Source organism: Dipodomys spectabilis, unplaced genomic scaffold (assembly GCF_019054845.1).
Source record: "Dipodomys spectabilis isolate Male_0828 unplaced genomic scaffold, ASM1905484v1 ptg000231l, whole genome shotgun sequence".
In the NCBI taxonomy this organism is placed as follows: domain Eukaryota; kingdom Metazoa; phylum Chordata; class Mammalia; order Rodentia; family Heteromyidae; genus Dipodomys; species Dipodomys spectabilis.
Window position 1 is genome coordinate 4,545,688 of NW_024870908.1, and position 27,805 is coordinate 4,573,492.

A 27,805-nucleotide genomic window follows, 5' to 3' on the forward strand; every position below is an offset into this window, starting at 1 on the left:
TAGGATCTTTCTGTCCACAGCCACCCTAGCTCTCCTTCCCTGTCTCATGCCACCATTTAATTGGAGATTCCTGAAGTTTTCCCTGGAGTGTTTGTCTTTTTTTTTTTTTTTTTAACAACAGCCATTTTTCTTTCACTAGCAGAGAGAAAAAGAAAATATTAAATCAGTCTTTGCGTGTGTGCACATTGCCTAAAAGTGCTTCCTCCCCCCCCCCCCCGCGCTGCCCCCCATAAGTAGATTCCCAGTGAACTTAAGATTTTAATTCATTTTATCCTCATTGCTGCTACAAAAGGAGTCACACTTTTAAATGTGTGATGACATATGCCTGTTCATTATTTATACATTCTGTAGCAGACTATAAATTTTACTTTGGAACTATATCCAGGCACTGAAACCATTTTGGTTGCAGGCACATAAATCATGGTTACATTTATTAGTCTGAATGTTAACACCAGCCAGGTTCTAGATCAAAACCTTTAAAAATCCATTGTAATGGATGTCCGCATGCGTAACTCGCGCCTGATTTTATTAAAGGCTCTCATGATTATTTATATATTTGGAGCACTGTCCTCCTAGCTGTGATCTGGCCAGAGGATATTATTCTGAAGTTGTGGGTTTGTAAGAAGACACAGAAGGTGGGGGGAGGGGATGGGTTCTGTGGACTGTTTGCTGCTGTTGTTGTTGTTGTTATTAAAGAGCTAATGGGTGTTGCGTTTCTAGGTGGTGGAACTAATTCATGCCACGATGTGAGTTAATTGAGCTCCCCAATGCTTTGCCTGGGTGCCAGTCGACCTTCATTGGAGACAGATAGCACCGTGGTGGAGTTGTGTCGGCAGGAGTAGAACTCAGTGAAAGGGTAACTGAATGAGTTGGATTCCCAGGGCTGTTCCCGGTCGGTCTCGACATTCCAAAGACCGGAAATCCTCAGATGGAGCTGTCCATCACAGCTCCGAGAGGCCTCTGCAAAGGACGGGGGCTGGGGGTGCCTCACAGGGTCCTTTGGGAGCCTGGGGTTGATTGATGAGCCTGGAAGGTAGGATGACCCAAGGGTCCAGCGCCCCACCTCAAAATGGCAGAGGAAGAGGGAAGCCAGTCTGCCACAGAGAAGTGGGGAGCAGGGGGAAAGGGAGAGAGGGCTGGGGGATGGGCACAGTAAACTACAGGACAGGAGGAGGTGTGAGGGTGGGAACAGAACATGAGCCCCAGGACCACGTAAACCACTTTCCTGCCCCGGCCACGAGTCGCCGGTGGCTCCAGGGAACCTTCTGGGCCTGTCAAACCCTTGCTCTCTTCATCAGTAACGGGAAGCCAGAATGATTTACCAGCAAGGAACTGCAATCAAGGTTTGTATTTCCCCCCCTCCCTCTTAATGTCATGGACGTGGGTTATGAGGGCAATGGCAAGGCCTGCGGGAAGTGCCACGTGTCCCTAGGGCCCCTCCCTCCCTCACAGGTCCTCCCTGTGGCATGTAGCTGCCACATCCATCTGTGGCCCTCTCAAGATGCTCACTGCTGCCTTTGCTTTTGTGTCAGCTGCTGCTGGGGGTTCGGAAGATCGATGGCCTCCCACGCGACAGCATCCTGCAGAAGAGTTGGATTCTCCTGGGTTTCACCTATTCATCCCCTCCCTACCGCCAGCCACACGCACTGAGACGTCTCCCCTCCCCTTCTCCTTGCACAAATGCACCCCATGGTTTTTGGAGAGAGCCTGAGACCAGGGCCATGTCTGGCACCGATGCCCCTGGCAGACACAGATGCTGCTAAGACCTTGAAACTCCTCAGCCACAATAACATTGCTCACCCACCCCGCCTCCATCCCACCCCGCTTCCGTCCACCCTGCCTGACTTCGCTCTCTCTGCCTAATACAAAGAGACCTGGTTGTCAGGGCAGTGACTTCCTTGGGTTTTCAGTCCAGAGAAACTTGTTGGCCTGTTGAGTTCGCCTTTCGGTGCTCTTCTCGATTCACACGCCCGGTATTTGAGATATCTCCTTCCACCTCCTACCTTCCCACCCCAGATCCCTGGCAGCCACTGGGTTTTGCCTGGGTCCTAAAGTTCTGAAGACTCTAGCAGAGTGATCAGTCATGACGGATCTTCTGCAGCTGCCATTGTACCAGCGGTCCCAGGCTGTTCCACAGGAAGCGCAAATTACCTACATTGGAGATGCCCATTCCAGGTAATGGTACCAATGCTCCGAAAGCCAACAGGAGAAGCGCCTGTGCTCTATGGTTTCTCATTGTTCCTGCAAAATGTAAGCACTCAATGAGTGGGAAAGTCCAGCCAAATCATTGTCTACTGAGAAAGCTGACCTGACTCCTGTCATGTCAAGAGCCTTCCCTTAGAGGATTTCTGCAGGACAGAAATCAGAATGCCAATCAACCTCGCCATCACCATCACCACCACCGCCATCATCATCATCACCACCACCACCATCGCCATCACAGTGTTGTCTGTGAACTTCTAGGCCTCTGGGGCAGAGGTGCACACTGACATCCCTCACCTATTGTGTCTAGTGATCCAGGCATGACCACCTCTTCTCATCCACACTTCCTGTCCTGTGAAAGGCCTGGGCCTTGGAGATTGTCACCAGGAGCCAGACAGGAGGAGGTCAGACAAGGAACTTGGTCATCTGCTCTCAGTGCTAGGCAGAGGAGATGCATTTGTGTCTGCGTCTCTGAGGATCCCGAATCTCCTCTGGCATCTCCACCGGATGGTTCTCCTGGGTACCCGTACAGCAGCTTTGTTCTCTAGTAGCCATCTCTGTCTCCAGGTTTACACCAATGCCACAAGAGCCCCTTCAGCCTGTGGAGCGTGGAATTATAGTCAGTATCCCTGGATCATACCTCGAATGCAGGAGCCTCTCCCTCTACTCTCCTTCCATGGCTACCTGGGACATTCTCTACACAAGCCTCACGCCTTGTCTCAGGCTCTGCCTTTTAGAGGAACCCAAACAGCATCATCCACCTGTGGGAGGCTGTCATCAAAAAACCCAAGCAGAAAAGAAGAACCCACACCAGAATCGTGGAGCTGGGTGCAGGCAGCAGGAAACACTAGGCAGACATGAATGTTGTACTCAACTAATGAATGAAAAGGCAATTTCCAACCCCGATTACAGCAATCCGAGCTGGCACTGTCAGGTCGTTTAGAGACGATCAGCTGTTGTATATGAATTTTGTCACCTAATCCTCACACAGCCTTAGGAGGTAGCAATTATTCTACTAACTCTGCTATGGAAGAGAATATCCAAGTCCGTGATGTAAATTCATGTTCCTCATTCAAAACACATTCTACTAATTGTGGTCAGGAGACCAAAAATAAATGTACCTAAACCCAAGATATCATGCTATCTATCTATCTATCTATCTATCTATCTGTCTGTCTGTCTGTCTGTCTGTCTGTCTGTCTGTCTGTCTGTCTGTCTGTCTGTCTGTCTATCTATCTATCTATTTATTTATTTATTTTTGTTGGTCGTGGGGCTTGAACTCTGGGCCTGGGCGCTGTCCCTCAGCTCCTCAGCTCAAGGTGGGCACTCTACCACTGAGCCACCTTCCCAGCACCTAGATATCATATCTTTAAGTTCTACTTTTCCAAGTCTGGATGTAGTATAGGGTTTTAGTTGAGCACATGTGTAATATATAAGTTCTTTAAGGACACTTTTAAAATATAAATGTCATCGTTACATTTTTGTCAGTCAGTCATGGGACTTGAACTCCAAGCCCGAGTACTGTCCCTGAGCTTTTTCTGCTGAAGGCTAGCGTGCTACCACTTTGAGCCACAGCACCACTTTTGATTTTCTGGTGTCTACTTGGAGATACGACTCTCACAGACTTTCCCACCCAGGCTGGCTTTGAACCACGATCCTCAGATCTCCACCTCCTGAGCAGCTGGGATGACAGGCGTGAGTCAGCAGTGTCCAGCTGAGCCACATCTTCTGATACTTCCCTAAGGAGCTTCACATTCTGGAACACCTAGACAAATGAATTTTTTAAAAATAAAATAGAAAAGCTGTACCTTGATTTGTAAATACCTTCTTGTAGATCCGTCTCTCCTTTCTACACCATCAATTTACAAAGGGGAAGAACAGCCTTGTGGTAACATTTTGTTCCCCAGAGAACCTGGGAGAGTCCCAAGCATACCTCAACTTCTCAGGCTATTTTGTGCTGGATTGAAAAGAAGCCTCACCAAGTTCCTCCGCCTGCTTCCCCTCCTCCTGCCCCATCCCCTACCTACTCATCTTGGAGAAACCTAAAGTGGAAATTACAGCTGCTCTCCCCACTTGCTCAATGAGAAACGGTCAGCAGATGCCCAAGTGCTCCTGCCCTATTTACCCGGGCGAGTTGCAGGTGCCCAGGCCTTGTGAAGATGGAAGTCATTTCGGCTTTCCCTCTTCCGTCCTCAGCATTCAATCCCACTCCGAGACAAGAGGAAACACACAGCCCATGCTCCAGATGCTCCTTATTCCCCCTAAACCCCGTTAATCTCTCAGAAAACTCTATGGATACAATGCAAAGCTCTTTGGCCTTTGTATCCCAGAGCTGAGGGCTCATTACCAAATGGCCTTTAAGGCCAAAGTTGTCCGCATGGAGGCATAGTCTTGCTTTCCTCCCAAGAACATGCGTGTTACCTGGTGTCCTGCTGTCAGGCCAACTCCAGTGCAATCATCCCTAAGTCTAAGAGTCCCTTTATCTATGGAGCAAGTGCCAACCATGGCCTGCTTGTGCCTTCATTAGTTTGCCACAGTGTTTTTCTCTCCTGGTGTTCTGTGATCTGGGGGTGATCTGAGTGTTGAACAACCCCAGTTTTTGTCTCCCTTCATGCTGGAGCTGGAGCTCTGATCTACCTTGAATAAAGGATAGAGCAATTTTGCAAGAGTAATTTTAAATCAGGGGAGAGAGAGAGAGAGAGAGACAGGGAGACAGAAGACAGACAGACAGACAGACAGACAGACAGAGTTCCATTTCCCAATGTAAGCTTCTTTGTGCACACACAGCATCTTGTGTAATGGGCACAGTGATGACTCCATCGGCATCTCTGAAGCTCATCTCAACACAGTGAGTTTTGCATGGAGGAAAAAAACCCGAGGATTTCCCTTCAAAAAATTGCCATAGAGGGTGAGATTTGTGCAAATCATTTCCCCACCAAAGAATGTGAGCTTGCATTCATTTTCAGCCTGTATGTGCGTGTGTGTGCGTGCATGTGAGTGTGTGTGTGTGTTTAAACTGATTCTGAAAGCTCTTTGGAAAGGGAGAAAGAGACAATAAAAGAATGGGAAGGAAAAACAGTAAGTTAAAGGAAGGAAATGGAGGGAGCAGGGAACATTTAGAGGGAAGGAAGAAGAGGGAGGGGGCAGCAGGATTTCCCTTTCCATACAGAAATGGTCAGGACCAAATTGTCCGCTTCCACAGTTCATGATCGAGAAAAGGGAGGAGCAGGGCGCTAGCTACTGAGATCTGAGGATGGCAGTTCACAGTTAGCCCAGGCAGAAAAGTCTGTGAGACTCTTATCTCCAAGGAACCACCAGGAAACTAGATGTGGTGCTGTGACTCAAAGTGGTAGAGCGCTAGCCTGCAGCACCCCGGCTCTGAGTTCAAGCTCCATGACTGACATCAAAAAGGCAAGGGTGTGGGGGGGAGATGTTTGCAAGGCTGGTGAGACATGGTCTCGATTAACAACATTAAAAGAAGCCTCTAGTTATTGCTACAGGGGCCAATAAATTCTCAGAAAATCCCCAATGGAAAAGATTAAAAGTTGACGTGTTTTAATTAGCAAACGAGGATCTGTCAAATTAACAGGTATGTGTTGGAATAGAGGGTGATGGGCTATCCCTTAGGATCGGGGCATCAACTGGTGAATGAACAGCCTAAATCTAGCCTGAGAAAGGGAAACCTCACACATGGTGATAGAGAGGCAATTGGATGTGGATATGTTTTTAAGATGAGTTGAGGTACTGGATTTACAGAAATAGAGGAAAAAGCAACACTGGAATTTAAAATGTAGATCAAACTCAAGAAACACCCAGACTTAAAGAAATGAAACTGTGTGTCATCTACGAATTCACTTTAAAAAATCATAGGCCAACAAAGGCCCATCTCGTTCTAATTTTGGTTGAGTAATTCTCGTTCAGAAGGTATGGCTCTGGCTCCTAGAACAGAAATTAGGGCATTTGTTCAGAACAGTGAATGAAATACTCCTAGAGGCTATATTCCATGAAGAAAGGAACAGAAGCAAACATTAATTGAATATACACCCATACAAGGTCATTTTACATGTTACTATCAGAAAACGACAGGCAGGCTAATGTAAGAAAGAGAGCGAATAGTCATGAAGTTACCCAGGAGGCCAGGCCTCTCTGCAGACAGATTTCAAACCCCAGTCTGCAGGATCGGAAAGAAAAATCTACAGATGTGCCAGCTGTGGCTGGATCACACCTGCAATCCTTGCTACTCAGGAGGCTGAGATCTGAGGACTGTGGTTCAAACCCCAGGCAGGAAAGTCCATGAGACTCTTATCTCTAATGAACCACCAGAAAACCGGAAGTGGTGCTGTCGCTCTAAGTAGTAGAGCACTAGCCTTGAGCAGAAGAGCTCAGGGACAGCGCCCAGGCCTTGAGTTCAAGTACCATGACTGACAAAAAAAAAATCTCTATATGCACCCAAGGAGACTACCACATGCCCAGACCAGGACAGAAGAGGCCTCCAAGCTATCATCTAGCTTTCTTGTCACTGTAACCAGATGCCACACAGAAAGCAGCATGAAGGAAGAAAGGTTTATTTTAACTCATGGTATCTGAGAGTTTGATCTATGATTCCTAGACCTTGTGCCTTTGGGCATAATATGGTGGTGGGAGCCTGTTCATTTCATGGTGGACAGGAAACAGAGATAGAAACAGACACAGAGGCCAAGAGAGAGAGAGAGAGAGATGGTAGAGGGAAGAAGGGGAAGAGAAGGAGGAGGAGGAGAAGGAAGGAGGGTCAAGGACAAGTTTCCCCAATGACCTATTTCTTCAGCTAGTTCCCATCATTCGAAGGTTCTAGAACTTTACAAAATAGTCCATGCCACCAGCTGAGGACCATGCACCCAACCTATGAGACTTTTGGAGGAGGGGAACATTTCATATCCAAACCATAACAGAGGTGAGAGTATTGTGTCCAACACACAGAAGGAGGCTACTATGTCTCAGGGAGATGAACAAAAAAGTAGATCATGATCAGTAGGAGCCACAAGTTGAAGTCACCGCGTATGTGATCTTGTAGCTGGCTGATTGCTGTAAAATATTTCTTGTGCTTTTCTAATGACTTTCATTTGTGGAGATGCAAAAACAAAAATCCACCCCCAAACAAACAAACAAGATTAATTGCTATTGGATATAGCTTTTTATTGGGCCTTGGCTTCGTTGGGATTTCCAGACTCCTTTACAATTCAACTGGGAGTCCCCTCCAACCCTGGTCCCTGCGGCTGGAATAAAAGAAAGGCACCATTTTCCTGAGCAGCCTCTACTCTTACAGTTAAGCCACACAAAGGGAAGTGTTCTCTTTTTTTTTCCTGTCCAAGTGAGATTGTGAAAAGGAGAAGAAGTTCCTTTAAAAGTATCCTGTCACAGTATGTTCACAATAAAAAATAAATAAAATAAAATAAACAACAAAAAAGTGTCCTGTCAAAGCTATTCTCTCTGCAGGTTCCATATCATCACATAAAACAAAACAAACAAAACCAAACCTAAAAACAACCCATGGTCAAGGCCGAATCTCTTCTTGAAGCCATCATTTTTCATGGAGCTTAAAGATGTAAGAAAGAACACCAATGCCAGACATGGGTTGGGAACTTCTTCATCTCTGAGAAAGAGACAGCAAGACGGCTGTGGAAAACCAACATTTGAGCAATGGAAAAGCATCATTGCTTTGACTGAATCATTCAACGACTGCGTGTTTAGCACACACCGGTGCTTCCCTAACCTTTGGGAAAGGCTTCTCCCATTTGCCTTTCAACCGTACCAGGAGTGCTGCAAGGCTCCGAAGAGAAGAGAATCTATGTGGAACTCCTTCCTGAATAGTGGAGCACTCTCTAAAGCAAGTGAGCACTCAGAGTGTGGAGCCGCCCAGTGGTCCCGTCACCTATAAATGCAAGAGATATAAACAAGGGGTGTTGGGAAATTCTTGCCTCAGCCATTCATTGCAGCAGCGGAGATGCCAAGGTACAGCGTTAATTTACTTGCTAGAGAACCCTGTGGTTGGGTTGAGAAAGTCAGAGCACTAGGCATGCTTATGTAAACCCAATTCCCCAGCTCTGCTCAGAAAGTCAGAGTGAGACATTCAGTTTTAAGTAAATAGAAGAGCTGGAACAGTAACTCTCTTCGTGCCCCAAGCCCTGGGCACTTGGTAAGACACCGAATATTCCTTCCTTCTCTGCCCCCTGGTTGTGCTTGTTTTCCTTTGAAGAATAATTAAGATTTAATGGCATATTTTCACCGTTTTTTTTTTTTTCGGTCTGCCTGCTTTCTGCCTGCTTACTGTGCAGAAAGCTTGTGTTTGATCCCAGTCATTACAAGAACTGTACAGTAATTGCCTATCTGGTGACTCGTTACTGGGGGTCTCCTGAGAGCAGAGAGGCTGCTCTTTTGAAGTTCCCTCTTGTTTACCGTTGGTCCTTCTGGTTTAATCTGTATCATCAGAGGACCTTGCTCAATTATTGGCAGCTCTGTCTCTTCTTATTGAGACACAAGCACCGGGTAGACAAGTTTTTGCTTCTTTTGTATTCTGTCCTTTTATTATTTTTCTTCTTCTTTTTCTCCCACCTCCTATTATTATTATTATTATTATTCTCTTCTTCTTGACTTACCCAGATGGTACCACCTTGATCAGATGAATTACACTGTACCTGGAAGCAGTACTGCAGAATGATCGAACAAATCACAGATTGGAGGATACCCCAGTAGGCAGATTATTTCTGTTTTTCAGCTAAAGACAAAGTAACTTATGCTAACCTTGAAGGACGCCCTGGAACTGTACCTCAAGGCCTTCTTTTCTTGTCTTTTTCTTTTTTGGTGGTCATGGGGCTTGAACTCAAGGTCTAGGTGCTGTCCCTGAGTTTTTACCTTCAAAGCGAGAGCTCTCCCACTTTGAGTCACAGCATGATTTCTGCTTTTCCAGTGGTTCATTGGAGATAAGAGTCTCACAGACTTTTTTACCCAGGCTGGTTTTGAACCACAAACCTCAGATCTCAGCCTCCTGAGTAGCTAGGATTGCAGGTATGAGCCACTGGAGCCTGGCTCATACAAGACTTTTTTAGATGCTCTATAATTAGAACATCTACTCTATATACTCATTTGCCTATCTATGAGTACTTATCTTAACACTAATCACAATTTGTGTCAGTCCAGGGCTGAAGGTGTGGTAGAGTATCTCCTCAGCAAACCTGAAGTCCTGAGTTCAAACTTTAGCATTGCAAAAAAAAAAAAAAGTTGGGATAATATCAGTCATTAGTGTCAATATCATCACTGTCTATGAATTCTATTACTCTTAAGATATGGGAGCCCCAATGAGCCAAATATCACATCCATCTTCCCCAAACTCTCACCTTGCGACAACTTGTAAGAGCGTATTATACAGTTAACATACTCGGAGAATAAAAGTTCGGCTGAAATCACCCTGTCCTTCCTGAAAGGGCCAGAACATCGCTAGCTGGAGATCTGTTCCATTCCCCTATTAACTGTATTGTTAGAAAAATAGGAAACGATAGGAGATTTCTAAAACAGGAGCGTGGCTGCTGTAGAGCGGGGTGCCCTCTTGACCCTGGGATTGGGCACAAGTGGAAATCATGAACTATTACGGGATGAGTTAGAGGTGTCAGGACAGGATCACCTCGGAGGTCTTCAACACCATGTCTGGGATCAAAAGCTCCAGCTGATCTACCAAAAATGACCTTGTTGTAACCCCCTTTGAACCATTAGCAGATACTTTACCAAGAATGAATACCAGGAAGGTGAGCCATGCCTTTTCTGAGGGAGGCGGGACTTATGGGGAGGAAGGGAGATATGTGGGAGAGGCCACGTGGGCCAATACAGTTACCATACTCAAAGTGCACAGGTGGGAATGGAGCCAGGTCACCCGAGGGATGGGTGGGGCTGGGAGAGATGGGGGAGAAGGATGGAAGAGAAGACAAGGATCAAAGGTGCGTCCTAGTGAAAACTGACATCTCGCATCAAACCCCCTTTGCACAACCATTTAAAGAGAATAAAAATAAATTCAATTTAAAAAATCCCAGATAACAGGAGTAACATCCCATTCCCAATGCAGATATGTTTCAAGTTGGATGGCAAATTGGTTATATTACAAATTATCTCATCTATACAGATACATGTTGGGTTTGATTGCAAATAATTTTGCAACAAAAACAAAACAAAAAACAACCAACCTTTGGTCCCATGGGAACAGGAAATTCCTTTAAAAAAAAAAAAAGCCAGACACATCTTAGTTCATGGAAGCCTTACAATGTTACAAGATATACCTTCTCTTGTGCTTGATTTTACTCTGAGTTAAAGAGAGAAATCTAGGTTGGGAGGAGCAAAAACAATCACCGGTGATCAATTTAGGGATGATAATTGAGTGTAGGATTTTTTTTTTTTTGTCTCCAAAGGTTTCCAAGATTTTGGACTATTTCTAATAATAATAATAGGATCCTGTGCAACTTATTAATTACTGTTCAGCTTGATTGAGTAACCTTGTCCACAGTGAAATGTCACCGAGGGCTCATGCAAGATATCTAGGGTGTGGGAGTGTGGGGGGTTGTTTCCAAAGCATCTACCCAGGTGGGTGTGAATTGGAATGAGTTTTCTGTAGGTGGGATTGGAGAACTCCCTTTAACCTTCATGCTCACCTGAGATCCAACAGAGGAGGGGCAGGATCATTCCTCCTCCTTGCTTCTCCAGAGCAGTTCCAGTTCATCTGAGGTGAGCGCGCGGGGCCCCTTAGGTAAATTCATTTGAAATATTTGGGCAGCTTCTCCTGGGGAAGGAGCGTGCATGCACACCCTCCAGAACCCCAGGTTCCATTTAGAAAACCTTATTAGTCTAATAAGACTTCAATTCCATCAGCACAAGTGGCAGGCACCTCGATTTCACACAGTCTAATTACCCCGTGCCCAAGTCCTCATTACTGGGTTTGGAGAAGAGGCCACATGTAAAGAGAAGAGAAAAATGCATGTCAGAGAAGAAAATGCTCCTCGGGGAGCACCATGATGTTCTGACCTGAGACCTTCCCTCCAGGCCAACAGGAGTTACCCCAAGATCATGGGGGTGTTACAAACACCGTCTTCACAGTGCCCAAGAGTCTGCATTTATGTAACAGCCCAGGGAAGTTAATATCTTAATTGTCAGACAGGCACAGAGAGACTTTCAGACAACTTCACAGCTGTGCATTGCTCATTATTTTTTGTTTGTCTTTTGCTTATAAGGTGCTGGGCTGTTTGAACTCCAGTTCTCACATGGCTAGGGTCGGAGCTCTAATGACTGAGCTAGCCCTCCAGCCTTATTTTCTACTAATTACTTTTGTGACAGGGTCTGCCTAGACTTGGTTCACTTATGTTAGACTTCCTGGTAGCAAGGATAAACAGGAGTGAAAAGGTATTGCACCAAGGTTTTCTGCCCAGGTTGGCCTTGAACCATGATCCTTTCAACATTAGACTCCCAAGAAACCAAGATCAGAAGCGGGGTCCACCTGTCCCTGATTTGCGTTGCAAATTCTTAAACTAACTCCTTTTCTCTTCAGGTCATCTTTCTTAGGGTGAGTTTGAATCTTTGCTGTTTTCCAGAACTAAGATCAACAATATCTAAGCACTGGACACTGCTTATTTAGTAACCAAATCTCCTTTGAAACAATGAATCCTCTGTTCTCTTTGTCTATGGTCAAAACGAAGACATCATTCCTGAGCAGTTCCTTTGAGTGAATTCCAATAGTGAGCAATGAAAAACTCATAGGTCATGTGCCCTTGAAAGTTTTGGACACATGTTGATAAGTTGTTTGCTAGATGTACTCTCAACTTTCAGAATTTCCCCACCTTTCCATGATTTTTCCTTATCATTAGCTTGATGGGCAGCTAGCCTCTAATTCTGCCTCTTTAAGTTTGTTGGTTGCCGGAAGCAAGGATTTTATTCAGGGAACTGGGCCAAGACAGACCCTCCCTTATCCTTTTACTTTCTTCAGATAGGGTCTCGTGCTTGTGCCCTGCTCAGTCTTGGATTTCAGTCCTCCGACCTCTTGTCACCTGAGAAACTAGGATGCTTCTCAGTGGGCATGCACCACTATGCCTGGTTTGTATTGTTTCTGAGACAGAATCTTGCTAACTTTCCTGGTTGTAAACTCAGGATCCTCCTATCTCTGCCTTCCAGAGTAGCTGGGATGTACAGGGTGTTCCCACCATATCTGGCATAATTCTGCTTTTTAGGTATACTGGCTACTTGACCCTAAGGAACTCATTGAGAGACCCTAAGATCTACAAAATTGTGATAATAAAGAATAAGAACAAGGAGACCCCCATTACCTGATGCAGCTGTGGGGAGGAGTTGAGGCAGAATTCTGGCATACAATGATCACTGTGGCTGTACTTACAGCAAGTTCCTGTAATAAGTGTTTTAAGAATGATCATCTCAGGGTGCCCAGGAGCGTGTGGATGGGTGGGAGACCAGGCAGAGAGGCAGGGAGGCCAGGCAGAGATGTAAGACTGGCATTGCATGCAGAGCACCCCATCTGGAGGCAGGGCCGTCCTGCGAATGGCTTCTAATTCGTTGCTCACACTTCATGCCTCTTAGAGATTTAGGGAGCCAAATTGTAGCCTGACTACCCACATTCTTCACCAGGCAGACTCTGACCCCCTCAAGGGTGTGTCTCAAATTACGCCTGGCTCTTACAGGGGCTCAGTAATCACAATGTAATGTGTTGCCACCATTTGGTGTCATAGTAAGCCAATCAACATCTGGCCTAGCTTTTCTCTGTCTCTGTCTTTCTCTTTTCTTCCTTCCTTCCTTCCTTCCTTCCTTTCTTCCTTCCTTCCTTCCTTCCTTCCTTCCTTCCTTCCTTCCTTCCTTCCTTCTTCCTCTTTCTTCTTTCCTCCTTTCTTCTTTCTTTCTTTCTGGCTTGAACTCAGGTCCTTATACTCTCCCTGGGCTTTTGTTGTTTTTGTTGTTATTGCTGCTGCTGATGGCTGATGCTCTACCATGTCTCCAGCCTGATGTTTTCCTGGTTAATTGAAGTTGAAGTCTCATGAACTTTTCTGCCCAGGCTGGCTTCGATCCTCAATTCTCCAGATGTCAGCTTCTTTAGTCGCTAGAATTACAGGTGTGAGCCGTCTGATCGGCTGGGCGGATCTTACATGTTCACATATAGCTATTTAGGACAATGTATCACTTCCATTTCATAATGCACTTCACGATTCATAAACAAGAAGAGTAATCTGTCTATGAAAGCCACTTCATTGTGTGCGCACCTCCGAGAGAGCGGTTATATCCCTGCTTTGTCTGGCGCAAGCTTCTAAAGCGTCTTCCCTAAAAGTACCATTATGAACTCAACTCCACTTTACAAACGCGCCCCCAGCCCCTCGGGACGCTACCCAAACCAGCTTATTCCACTTCATTTCAGTTTGCTCCATGTTCTAGCAACCAGCCTGTAGATTTAATTGTTTTGGTGCCAGCCATTTTCAAGGAAATCAATATTGGCTGATGGAGAAACCTCTCAATTTGTCTTACTTCATTCTTAAAGAGAAAAACACGGGAAATGAGAAAGAAAGGTGCTCATGTTTGGACACCTCCAGACTCAGAATGTCCACAGGAGATCGGGCACTTTCCTCTGCCCTTTCTGCCATGTCATTAGCTCAGGAGCCATGAATAACCTGGGCATATACATCCTACCTGCCCAGTGTCTTCTATTCCAGGCCTTACCCACCACCAGCAGCAGCAGCATCCTGAGATCCTTGGCGATGTGTGCTTCAAGTCAGGGGACTGCGTAGACCTTGGTGCTGAGACCTTGGAAGGGTCACGTGTGTTCTCTAGGCTGTTGCTTTTGATGGCAGATAGAAGTGTTTTTGAGAGGTAGGAAAATAGGAAAGAAAGAAGGAAGGAAGGAAGGAAGGAAGGAAGGAAGGAAGGAAGGAAGGAAGGAAGGAAGGAAGGAAGGAAGGGAGAGAAGGAAGGAAGGAGAGAGGTGGTGGTGGGGAAAGGTGGAGATAGAAATAAAGGAAGGAAGGAAGAAAGGAAGGAAAGAAGGAAGGAAGGAACGAAGGAACGAATGAATGAAGAACAGAAGGAAGGAAGGAAGGGGAGAGGGAGGGAGGAAAGGAGAGAAAGAAGGAAGAAAGGAAAGAAGGAAGGAAGCAAGTGTGTTTCATGACAGGTACCACCCACATTCTAGAGAAGAAGACCGCATGGAAACATTGTCTCTTGTCCCTCAAAGGCCTTATTATAGAACATGGCTTGAGTTCACCGTTCCCCGGGACGGCCATGTCTTAGAACCCACTGAATCGTCTCCCTCCTGGTTCCCCTGGAACAAACCCACCAGGGGGGTCTCAGAAGGGCACCCGAGACGAGGGCCAGGCATGGCACTGACTCCCCTCCCCTGGTGGACACAGATGAGACCTTGAAACCCCTCAGTCACAGTAACATTGCTCTCTCGTCCCACCTCCATCCCAGCCCCATCCACCCTGCCTGACTTCACTTTCTCTGCCCGGTATTTAAAGGGCCCCCATTGTAACGGAGCGGGAGGATGGCGCTTCTCTTTCTTCCAGCCAGGTTGGAGAAGATTTGGAGGCCCATCCCAAAGTTTTCCTCCCAAACTAAACCCGTCTGGTCTGTAGAGTTCTCCTTTAAACTCTTTTCCTTTATTCATACTCCCGGTACTCGAAATAGTTCCTTGCCCTGGCCCCTTCTTTTCAGGAAGTTTCTAGCGTCTTCAGATCCACCGTCATGACACTACTTTGAGGATTTTCCAGAGTCCTTACAGTTGGTCTCTGCAAGATCTAGCTCACAGCCAACATGGCCTACAGCTCCTCCCTTGACCAGAGGAAGTGTAAGGGGAGACATCAAGATAAAGGGGCAGCGGGGGTGCCACGCCGCTCACAGCGGAGCAGGCTTGCTCCCGTCCAAGTATGGTCCAACATCTTCACGATCAGCATGACAGAGTGGCATCGATGAGAAACTAGAGCCAGAGAAGTTGAATAACTCAACATGAAAACCACTGCATCAGAAGCAGGGTCAGAAAGCCCACTGAGTCAGACCCTGCGTCTGAGATTATATCCCTAGCAAATGGAACACAAGGCATACATCCCTTAACTACAGGGGTTTGTGTTTTGTTTTTTTTTTTGTCAGTCATGGGGCTTGAACTCAGGGCCTGAGCACTATCCCTGAGTGCTTTCACTCAAGGTTAGTATTCTACTACTTTGAGCCACAGCGCCACTTCCAGTTTTCTGGTAATTCATTGGAGATAAGAGTCTCTCGAGGACATTCCTGCCCAGGCTGGCTTTGAACCAGGATCCCCAGATCTCAGCTCCTGAATAGCGAGGATGACAGGTGTGAGCCATCAGCACCTGGTTTAAGAGCTATAGTTTGATGGAGTGAATAAGTGGGTGGATGAGTCTCTGCACTGTGCATACCCCACGCCCTGAGGCCTCTCCTAGCACAACAAACAATGGGGGCCTACACTGCCTTCCAGAAACAGTCTACACCCAGAAAGATGAAGCAAAACCCACCACACAACAGGATCCCCACAGCACCACAGAACTGGAAGCTGCAGCATCATCACTGCAGAACGCTGCTAGCTCCTTTTCCCATGTCACAGAGGGGCAGCCAGAAAGAGATGGAGTTATTCTGCACAGAGACTTCACAGGAGGAAGGGAAGAAGACAAAAAAAATAGATAGAAAGAAAGAAAAATGTTGTTTTGATATGCTTGGTTTTTTTTTGTCATTTCAAAGGCAATAATACACACATTTTCATCAGAAGCTAAGTGATAGCGCTTACAGTATTTAATATCTGAATTCAATTATGTGTGTGAAAGCTTATTACCATAGTAAAAGAAACAGTGAAACAGGGGACTTACAAAGACATCAGAACACAATAGTTGGGGGAAAGGAGACTGTTAGGATCCTGTATAAGAGAGAGACAGGACCTCTACACAGGGAAACAAGGAAATACACGAAGTCACACACACACACACACACACACACACACACACACACACACACACACACAGAGGTAGGAAGAATACTGCAGAGTTGGAGACTTGGTTTGTCCCTTCCACATGCTGCAGCTCTTGCTCAGTCTTCCCTCCAGATCCATGCTCACAAGCCTAAATTTGGACCCTTGTATCAGGCACAAAAATCAACCTCTCAACAGATTAAAGACTTGACTCTAAGAACTAAATCCGTAGAGCTACCAGAAGAAAATATGGGGGGCAATCTCGGAGGCATTGTGGCTCAGGACATCCATCTCTGCCAGGAATTTGTGTGTGTGTGTGCGCGCACACACACACACACACACACACCTCCCCCACAGACACCAAGAAATACAGATGGACGAATGAGACCATCTCCAGACTGCTCAGCAAAGATGCCAATGGGCACACAGAAGGGAGAGAGTGTTTGCAGGCCACGTACCAGATAGGGGCTTCATCCCCCAACGTCGCAACAGCCAGCCATCCCTATCCATGTGTGTACACCCATTCGTGGGTTTAACCAACGAGGGGCTGAGAACTCGAAGTATAGTGCATCTGAAGTACACAGCGAAAATGTAACTAGGTACCTGGAGAGGATGGAGGGTGGGGTTAGGACAGAAATGGAGGAGGATGGAAGGAGTAACGTTGCTCAAGCTGCCCTGTATCCACACCTTGCCACGTCGAATCTGAAACTTTCTTTTTACACCTAGGGCTCACGCCGGCAGCACACAGACGAACACTGGCACGCTACAGATACAATGACTTAAATATGTGAACACGTGTTCCTAACACACAGAGGCTTTGATTGTGTGCACGTTCCCCCAAAGAGTCTACTGCAACAGCTACTGACACACTGTTATTCGATGTTGGACGTCATCTAGAGGTGAGTTTGACTACACAGGAGATAAGGGAAAGTTATATGCCAAAGCTCATAAATCATTGAACTGTACATTGAAAAATCAGTGAATACTGAGTCACATAAACATGTCGACAAGACTGGGAAGAAGTAGCTCCATCCCACAGCACAATCCTACAGCACAATCTTTTTTTTTTTATTATGAAAATACTGTACAGAGGGGTGACAATTACATGGGCAAGATAATGAGTACATTTCTTATCAAGCATTGTAGCCTCCTCCTTTGTTTCCCCTTCCCATCCCTTCCTATCCCCCCCCGCCCCCCCCACAATTCGCCTCCCCCACCACCAATGTTGTAAAGTTCGTTTTCGACATAACGACTTGTACGTCTCATTGTTGCAATGAGTCCACTTGTATCCCTATTTAAAAGATTTGTTTTTTCCCTCCCCCTCCACAAATTATACCGACATCAAATACAGCTACAGCACAATCTTAACAGAGAGGATTTTTCACTATCTGTGATTCTGGGCTAAAGAAAGGGACGTAATAATAGTGGTTACTTTTAAGGGGTGAGCACGTTTTAGCAAAGCAAAGGGTATAAAGCAAGATCAACTTAGAACAGCCACTGATTCAGGCTCAGTGCATCCAATTAATTTACTCTGCCATCATCGCTGCAGATACATCTAAATTTCACATTATTATTATTTTTTTAATCAAGGAGAGGAAGCCTTTCCCCAAGGCTACCTTTTGTTGCTAAGCATTTAGCAAGGCAGACATTAAAGGACCAGAAGGAAAGAAAAAAAAATTAAAGCTACTGTATGGCGTTTCCCCCCCTCTTTTAATGACAAATTGATGTCTTTTAAACCAATCCAAAGAGTAGTATCTTATAGAGTAATAACCCCGAGTCGATTAAATTAATTGATGTGTGTGTGTGTGTGTGTGTGTGTGTGTGTGTGTATGTGTGTGTGTTCAGATCAGCCAATGAATTCACTGTCTTTCATCTGAAGAGAAAAAAGTGGTTGGGATGGCTTTGTAGACTCAGATGTGAAGGTTGCTTTGAGCGCATAAAGTGCTGTTCAAACTTTTAATGGTAGTTGAAGGCACACATTGATGATAATGCTTCAGAATTTTGCAGTTTTCGTCTTGAAATGAAAGGCTGCTAAGTGGATAGATATCTCGGCATCCACTTTCCCTTATTTGGCAAAAGACCCTCAGATTCCCTCCGGGAGCCAATTCTTCTTCTTTGTTTAGGTAGGATTGAGCCATAACCCACTGGTGACCTAGCCTGCTACATCATTTCCTATGTAACCTGGCCTGTTATATCCATTACCTGGCCTGTTACATTTGGGAAAGGTCCTGAATCGACCCAGATGTTACAATGTTACAAAGATAACAATGTTAAAAAATGCCAAGCCACTGAAGATGGGATTCTGGTCCAGTGTCTATGAGGACCAGCTTATTGTAAATTGGCTTAATTTTTCTTCTAGTGTATCTACCACTTAAATATAATATCTTTTGAAGGATGAATATTCGATCTGTGAACGGCCATCTATCTCTCTGCTGAGCCCGCAGCTCCTATACTACTGGTCCTTCTGAGTCTTCAGCCCAAAGCCGGGCAGAGGAGACATCCACTAATCCCAAACCCCAAAGAGCACATTTCTCTTCTATCTTGGAAGAACCAATGGAAAAGAGGCACCTGGTACACGTCGTTGTAGGGAGAAAAGAGCTGATAAATTAAGCTATTTTTCTCTGCCACATATCAGTGGCTCATGCCTGTAATTCTAGCTACTCAGGAGGCTGAGATCCGAGGATCATGGTGCAAAACCAGCCCAGAAAGGAAAGTCTGTGAGACTCTTATCTCTAATGAGTCAACAAAAAGCCAGAAGTAGAGCTGTGGCTCAAGTGGTAGAGTGGGTGGAAAAAGGTAAAGGATAGCGTGTAGCTCTTGAGTTCAAGCCCCAGTACTGGCATACGAAAAAACAAAAAGTTCCAGTCTCACTTTCCCCTCAATTCTTGTGTAGTTTTTCCTTTAAATTGCCTCTGAAATCTACCCTCTTCTTATTACCCTGGCCACAGAGCTCATGAGTTGTCATCTCCTCTGGCCCATCCTCCTTCTGACTGATGTTTCTGCTTTCCACCTCCCTCCCTCCCTGTCCCCCCCCCCCACCGCTCCTTCTCTCCAAAGAGCCAGATTTATTTCTGATATGAAAATCTGATCTTGCTACCCTCTGTAAATCCACAGAATGAATTGCTCCGATCTGCGAGACAGCCCCCAGCATGTGCGGTGCCTGCTCCTTGCCCAGACCTTGATCATACCTGACCTTACAAACAAGCCGGCCAGTCTCCTCCAACACACAGTGCACACCCATGCATACCCTCAGCCCGAATTACCTGTCATCTTGCTGAGCAGTTGGACATCTATCAGTTTACGACAGTGGGGCTCAAATGTCCCGCGTTGTATGAATTATGTTCCCATCCCGCCTTCTGTGTCCGCCACGAGCACCAGAGTTAATCTCTCGATGACCTTGATTGCAAAATAATGATAATGATGACAATGCTATTAATAATGATAATGACGCTGACATTTCATTGGCTTTTCTAGAAACCCTTTGAAAGAATCCTATGAGCAATATTCCCCACTCACCACCAAGCCCAGAATTTTATTTTTCTTTTTAATCCCATTCTACCTGTGCTCAGATAAACTTAACTTTCCAGAGATCACATCATCGGCATGGAGGAAAGACCACATTCTCAGGTACAGTCTCCAGCTCCTGGGGTCACTGTGATTATTTGACCCCTCACCTTATAGCTCAGGTCTACCCAGTCCAATATGAAAGACACTGAGCCACGACTCAAAATAACATGAATACGAGGAAATCAAGCATCCGTTCATGAGAGACACCGGCAAACATTTCTCCCATCGCAGAAGGCTCTCTCGGGCAACGAGTTTCCTGATGGCATAAATCTTGTTCCTGTACTGGAATTCCTTATATTTAGGACAGCATGATCTTCGGCTGAGTTTTCTCCTAGTTCATCTACGGTTTGATGACAGTTTCTTTTGACAGACGAACATTCGATCCCTGAATGTCCATCGCGGCCAATCCTACTTGTAGGATACGATTTTTCCTATCCTGTGCGTTCTCCGTCATCTTCATCTCAACGTCGGGGACAGGAGAGATCTACCAGTTTTGAATCCCAGAAATCACATTATCAACCCCTTCCCTCCCCCTCTCCCTCCCCTGACCCCTTCCCCTCCCCTCCCGCCACCCAGGAGTGAGGTATGGGACCTACATGAACACCAGAACCCTTTGATCCATGTGGGTTTTAGGTTTGGGTGTAGAGTTGCCAGGATGGAACCTTTTGTCTGGTGAACCTCCCCCACTCTGCTCTGATCCCATCTTCTACCTCTCGGACCTTGTGAGGGTTCTATTTTCCAGTTACCACTGTTCCCTGTGTTATTAATCACAGCATGCAATTGTGTACAAGATTCCTTTATCTTTACCCACTCTGACTCCAGTAGGTCTGGCACGCCTTAGGCAGAAGGTTTACTTGTCTCCGGGACTGGTAATGTTACTTACCTCCGACGGAGCTTTAGACAAAACCAAATGTACACTAATTGTCTGCTAAAGCTGTATTCTACAGAATACTTTGTTTTGCTTTTCATAGGAAATATTAGAGACCTTTCTTTTATTAGTGGGTATATTTTTTAAATGTTCTAGAGCTTCAATAGCCTTTCATTAAGATCCTGATGGTATGGATTGGTCCTTCAGATTTTTAGATGAGGAAAACGACTCCAAATATTGACAGCAAGGGTTCGAGACCATAGTGAGTGGACGGTAAAGCTGATATCCCACCTTTGGTCTGGGAGCCACAAAGCCAAAGCCCTCTCAGAACCCTGTGCCTCTGTTCCAATTTACAAGGAGAGCTTGAACTTCCAGTTCAAGTGTAGCCCAGAGTGTCTGTGGCTAGAGGCGTGACTTGCGTAGAAAATGCTGAGCTCTCTGGAGTTCCACGCTACGTGTCTCTCCTGGACAGCATGCCAGGCAGGGGTGATGCTGAGGGCCTTCTCCAATGGGCTGAAAACCAAGGACAGAAGCAAGCATTCCACTCCCAGCCAAGATTTACATTAAGACTTTGGCACTGAACCCAGAAGGTAAGTATTTTCTCCTGGCAACTATGCACAGGTCAGGGGAGTAAACACACGTGCGCGTGTGCACACACACACACACACACACACACACAGCCATCTTTTTAAGATTCTTTATGTGAACGTCCCTGCACAAATGCCATCACACCACAGCCATGAGGAGTGAGCGAAGGTTTTCCCAGGCGGGATTTGTGGCACTCACGATGCCACCGGTGCTAAAAAGTGTTCGTTTCCTAAAATCTACACTTTAGGAGACAGTACTCAGCAGTCCTCAAGCTTTTACAAACTCTTCAGAAGCTTGGTCTCAAGAAATGCCAAGCATTTTGTATAAGCTTTTGAAATTCCAAGTGTGGAACCATGGCCTAAACTTTTTTCTTTTTCTCTTTCTTTCTTTCTTCTTTTTTTGTTGGTTGTGGGGCCTGAACTCTGGGCCTAGGCACTGTCCCTCAGCTCTTCAGCTCAAGGCTAGCGCCCTACCACTTGAGCCACAGCACCACTTCTGGCTTTTTCTGCTTATGTGGTGCTGAGGAATTGAACCCAGGGCCTCATGCATGCAAGGCAAGCCCTCTACCACTGAGCCACCTTCCCAGCCCTTAAATTTTTTTTTAAAGGCAAAATTACCTAGAAAAAATTAAGTGGTAACAGAGGACTTTGAAGATCTCTCCCTTCTCTGTCTCTCTGTCTCCCTGTCTCTGTCTGACTCTGTCTCTGTCTCTGTCTCTCTCAATCTCACACACACACACACACACACACACACACACACACACACGATCTCTGGTGTGAAGTGCAATGACTCATTTCTCCATAAGAGACAAAAAACTGGTTGATGTTGATGAAAGCAATTGCATGTATTATTACCAATCACAGACACCAGGGGGTCTTATGACAAATGATTCCTAAGCATGCAAAATTCCATAATGGGCCAGGGGCCGGGCTCACACATTGTGCCTCCTAGCCGCTGTATGTGTACAGCTAAGTTCTCCCCCCTCCCCCTGGTAACTAAAGCCATGTGCAGGAGCCGTTGAGAATTGCTGGCATGCAGAGATCCCAAAGCCTGCTGACTTTATTTTTCAGTCGGAGCGGTTAGATTTCAAATTTCATCAGCAACTAGCTTGCTTCTGTTTCCTAACAAACACCGCACACACAAGCAGACTCGACCAGATGTCTGTAGTTTATCATACAAATATTGCATAGCAGCGATAATCATTATTAACGGATATAATCACCGGGAGTCGGGAGGGGTATCATTCACTGCCAGTTTGTGCTCAGCCCCTTCTGTTCCACAGTCAAGAAAGAGAAGGAAAAGCCTTCAGCAATCAGATGGATGCTTTGATGGAGAAAAAGAGCTCACGGCCTACCAAGGGGCTGCCCGCCTGAAAAGTCTTTGTGTTTTGACAACAGACTCTCTGCTCAGGAGCAGAGTCTAACGAGGTCAGCTCTTGCCACACAGGCCCCTGGTTATTTTTCATCTACCAGCTTCTAAAGATCTCCCACCCCGACCCCCATCCACCTTCCAGTAGCGATGCCAATGGACCTTTGGGTTCTAAGTTGTATGTGAGGCAGGAGGAGAGTCAAACCACACTCCTCTTGATTGCTCCTTTTCTTTGTTCTGCTCAGTCTTAGCAATCGTCTGCCCGCTTTCTCACCCTAGCCTTCCTGGCAACAGAGGCTCTGGACATGGAACCTGCGGTCACTCCAGGCTCATGAACAAACAAGGTTTGGCTGGGTCCACATCGTGTCTCAAACACGAAAATGACAAAGCACTTACTAGCTGCCAACTATTCAAAACAAAACAGAACAGGACGTTTCACATACAAATCCAGATTTTTTTTTTCAATAAGGAAGAAAAGAAGGAAGGAGGGAGGGTGGAAGGAGGGTGAAAGAAAGAAGGAGGAGAGAGGGAAGAAAGACAGGAAGAAGGAAGGGAGGAGGAGGAGGGAAGGCAGGCACGGAGGTGCTAAGCGTACGATCTTACCGTCAGCCTCCCAGAAGAAAGTTTTCTTTCCAACAGCTTTACTAAGATATTTTCCAAGGAGCTCTTGAACGTCAGTTCTCTGAATCTTCTGTTTTAGCAAGAAACTATCAGCGACTCCCGATTGTAAAGGCTTTCAACTAATCCAGTTAGCATAAAATCTCTTTGGGTTACACTCAAAGCATTTTTTTTTTTTGATCTCTGGTTGCAAATTCATGGCCTCTGACAGAATTCTATGTGTGCAATCTGGAGTCATTTTTGTAGAGGTTTTATTTCACACAGGGCGGAGGGGAGGGTTGTTTTGAACTCAAAGTACGTGTTACTTATTTGTTTAGGCGGTACTTGAACTTGGGGATTCTTTCTGCTCAACCACTTAAATCATGACCCTAGTTCTTTTTGCTTTACTTTTTTTTCCTCTCCTGGTAGGGCCTTGTGTTTTTGCCTGGGCCAGTCTTAGACCACCATCCTTTTACCTACCTACAAAACTGGGACTACAGGGCTGTACCCTGGCTTGTGTGTTGAGCTGAGGGTCTCGATAACTTTTATTTTCCCCCGGGGTTGACTCCCAAGTAACTGGTATTGCCAGTATGTGCCACACTACCTCGCCTCGGAGCGTATTTTGATCTTTTTATTTTGTCCCTGTTCTATTTCTCAAATGATTTCTAGTTTTGCTATCCCATACCCATAACCATGAGGAATTCGGGTGATGTCGGGTTATAATGAGCCTTTTCTCTCCAGAGTAAGTACTGCGGTCACCCCCAACCTCAGCCAGAGCTGGAGAAAGCAAATGGAATGAGCCTCGCCTACATCTCACTTTCCTACTATTCGACATTTGTTCTTGAACCTGCACTTTCACGTTTCTCCTCCATCTTCGAAGGAGGAAGAATCTGGGGTATCTTCTGTGTCTATTTTTTTTTAAACTAAAGTATCAAATAAGGTAAGATGGGATCAATCTTCTCCTACCCACCTGCCTTTTATCCGTCGATCACTCATCGCTCCTTGTCTATGTGTGCAGGAGATAGCAGCAGCATATTTCAATACTGAGGTAGTGCATTCGCTTATTAGGCACCAACGTATAGGATGTTACCCCCAGGGATGGAATATTAGGGACACACCTGGGCAAGTGGGCCCTGTAGCAGCCATGTGCCCCGACAGGATTCCATCTTTTAGCTGTGGGTCATCAGACATGGGCTACTTTCTACTCCAGGACTCATTTTCCCCATCTGTAAAATGAGGTCAAGGATGCCACCCACACGATACAACCATTGTTACCAAGAAATGGGATAGCACAAGAAGAATACCTAGGCTATTAAAAAAAATGATCAGAAGAAAGGGTTAGGTGGCTTTTCATCCCCCAAATCAGTAAAACAAAACAAAACAAACAAACAATAAACCCTCACTGGGGAAGTGGAACAAGATCGGTAGACAGGAAAAACAATACACATGGACGGAGCCGAAAGAGAAAGCTATGGTTTTTGTTTTATTTTTCTGCGTTGAAGGAAGAATAGAAAGATCCAGCACACACACACACACACACACACAATTCCATCCAAACCACCTTTTGTTTTTTGTTTATTATTATTTTTTTAATCTTTCACGTCTAGAGTCTCCCAAGACAATTGTGAAGGGATTGTGTTTGACGGGTGAATCCAAAGCAGCGCCTTGCTTGTCTTCGGAGACTCTGAATTCAAACCTCCAGGCAGGAATCTGGGGAGGAAGGGGTGGGCCAGGGGGCGGGAGGGGGGGCTGGACAGGGCGGCTACTCTATGTGGAGGAGGCTTTGATGGCAGAGAAGCCGCTGAGATAAAAGCTGCTCCCAGCAGAGCTGGAATTAAAACGGGAAACATTTCATTAAGCCCGAGTCCCAGGAAAGAAGTCCTGGCCAGCTTTGAGAAAACAGAGGGCACAGACCCCAGCAGTCCAGCTCGGTCTCGGTCGGTCAGCCATGGGGTGGGGAGTGGAGGGGGGAGGAGAGGGGGCAAGGGGGGGGGGAGAAGCAGGCAATCTACTTGCTGCTGTCAGTTTTTCATTGGCTCCCCCTTGGGACTCCCTACTGCCGTCACCAAGAAGTTCATCCAATACCCAACTTCCAGATCCGGGACGTTCAGGGAGCCTGGAAATCCAATCCCTCCCTGCTTGGCTTCTAGCTCTTTCTCTGCCTCTATTTCTCCCTTTTCCAAACCCTAAGGGTCTCTGAATGTTCCCACTTTCCTCCGACTTGGATAGGTACCACCATCCCCAGCATCTTTATTATTATTATTATTATTACTTCTGCTTGAATCTTGCCTTCCCCTGTCCCCAACCCCTGCCTGCCAAGATCCTATACAACCTTCAAAATCCAGCACAAATAGCCCTTTTTAAAAGAAACGTGCCCCACACCCATCTTCAATCGTCTAAGCATTGCGTTTCTCAGCTCTAGAAAGAAGGCTGATCTGATAGCAAGCTGGTACTTCCTTACCCTTGGGTTTGTTTCCCCAGCGCGCTTCCTGGATGGGAAGGAAGGAAGCCATGCTAGTCACACACCAGGTGAGCACCATGACTGGGGTCACCCACAGGGGGCAGCAGTGGCCGGGTCAAGGATGCATGACAATGCACAAGGTCATGAGACCTTCAGCTTAAACCTGGAAGTGCCCAGCACGGGGGTGGGGTGGGGACCCAGCTGCCATAACCCAGCAGGGACTCCAGGTCCAGGGGACAGTAAGGCTTCAGGTTGCCAAGGTGAGCATTTGCACCCCACCTAAGTCTTGAGTTCAAGACACGTGTGCGCACACACATACACACACACAGAGTCCCGCACATGCACACGCACAGATAAATAACTACAGCTATTTGATTTCACTAGAAGAGAATACAGGTGAGCTCCCCCACGCCCCCTTCATTCTCTAGGGCGCCACAGGCCCCTGCCCTACTCTATGGGGCCAGCACCATTTTCGTACACCTCCCTTTTACCTTAGCCAGTGCTTTGTGTATAATAACGTGCTCTCGATCCATGGATGTGGGTGTCGAGTCAAACCCCAAAGCAAAAACAGACACGAGGTGTGAACGCCACATTTCCCAAGAGGCGATTCCTGTGAATCGCGTGGAACATTCGTGTGCGTCACGAAGGGGAATCTTTCCTTCCATAAGCACACATGGACTCTTCACACCAGACTTCCGGGTTCTAAAGATGCTAACATTACGACCTTCTGGTTCTTCCAAGAGGAACAAACAAACATAAACAACGGACGGCTTTGGGGATTTTTGTGTTCAAATGCATTCACCCTCAGGATCCTTCGCCCAGGACCACCTCCAAGGCTGGTGTGGGAGATGCCCGTGAAGAGAGTTTCGCATCCTGCGGTTCACACACTGGCACTGTATGTGCGTTACGCGCTGTGTGTGCTCACACGGGTGCCTCGACCTCTCTGGTTCACAGCTACTTCACTTCTGCAACAGATATAACCACCGCCGCATCCCAGAGAGATTTAATGAGCTCACGTACTCCAAGCGGCTGACACTGGTGGGCTCTTCGTAAATATTAGTTTCCTTGCCTAAATCCTGATGGATGAGCTCAAGAGCTATTTTCCCAGGCAGCGCTTGCTTCTTAAATTAAAATCATGTTTTTCTCCTGTTTAATTGCTGTCTAAACATTTTGGCTCTTGTCTCTTATTTATTTAGCATTTATTCAAAATGCACTTTCTGTGCCTGCTAGAGCTGATACGGGCGTGTTCATCGCGACATCGTGTTTTCCGTTTGGAAGGCAGGAGGGCCGTTTCCCAGCCTCTCTCCCCCCCACTGTCTCTCCCCCCTCCAAGTCTTGCTCTTACCACATGACTGAGATCTGGTCACCAGAATGTACAGGAAAAGGGTACATGCCATTTCTAGGTCTAGCCATGAAGAGCTACACAGCAAGACCCATTTGCAGGTCTCTCCTGCCTGGTGATTACTGCTCTGGCATAATGAAGTCCCAGGTTGGAACAAACTAGGATGCCTAAATTGTCTAGCCTCTCTCAGGAGGATGACAGGCTCCCAGACCTCAGCACTCAGTCTGTCCTGTCTGGATGGAGAAACCATCCCAAGTGGCAGAGAACGTTAGGCCTTCTAGGGCTTTCATATAGCCTGGTCTGAGATGGCTCCATCTGGCCATGTCTTCCTGTTGGCCTGGAGTAGGGGCTGTTCTGTGCATGGCTAGATTCCAGGAGCCCTTCTCTCTCACTGATGATGAGACTCACCCCGGGGGGATTAGGGTGGGTAGAGGGTGGAATTATGCCCCATGGAAACAACTGATCTAGACTCACCAACTCTGCCATGCACAAGAGCCGCCAGGACCTGCAGGCTCATTGGCATACCGAACAAACTGAGCTCCAGACTTCATTAAATCATTTCAGGATCTTCAAACAGCGTCATCAATAAGGGAAGATAGGCTAGCCATAGCTGAGGGCAGAAAAAAATCAGGCCAGTCCCTCTAATAATTATGATTTGCCTTTTCAGAGAGGTTTGAGGAGTCTCTCTTCACTCACAGGGCAGACTCTCGCGATGGTGTTGACTGAGTTTGGAGGCATCCTGTCAGTGGGAGAAACATAAGGCCAACCTCAAGCATGTCCAAGCCCCCCCACATTGGCACAAAATCGATAAACCTCAGTTCCTCATCTGCAACACGGACC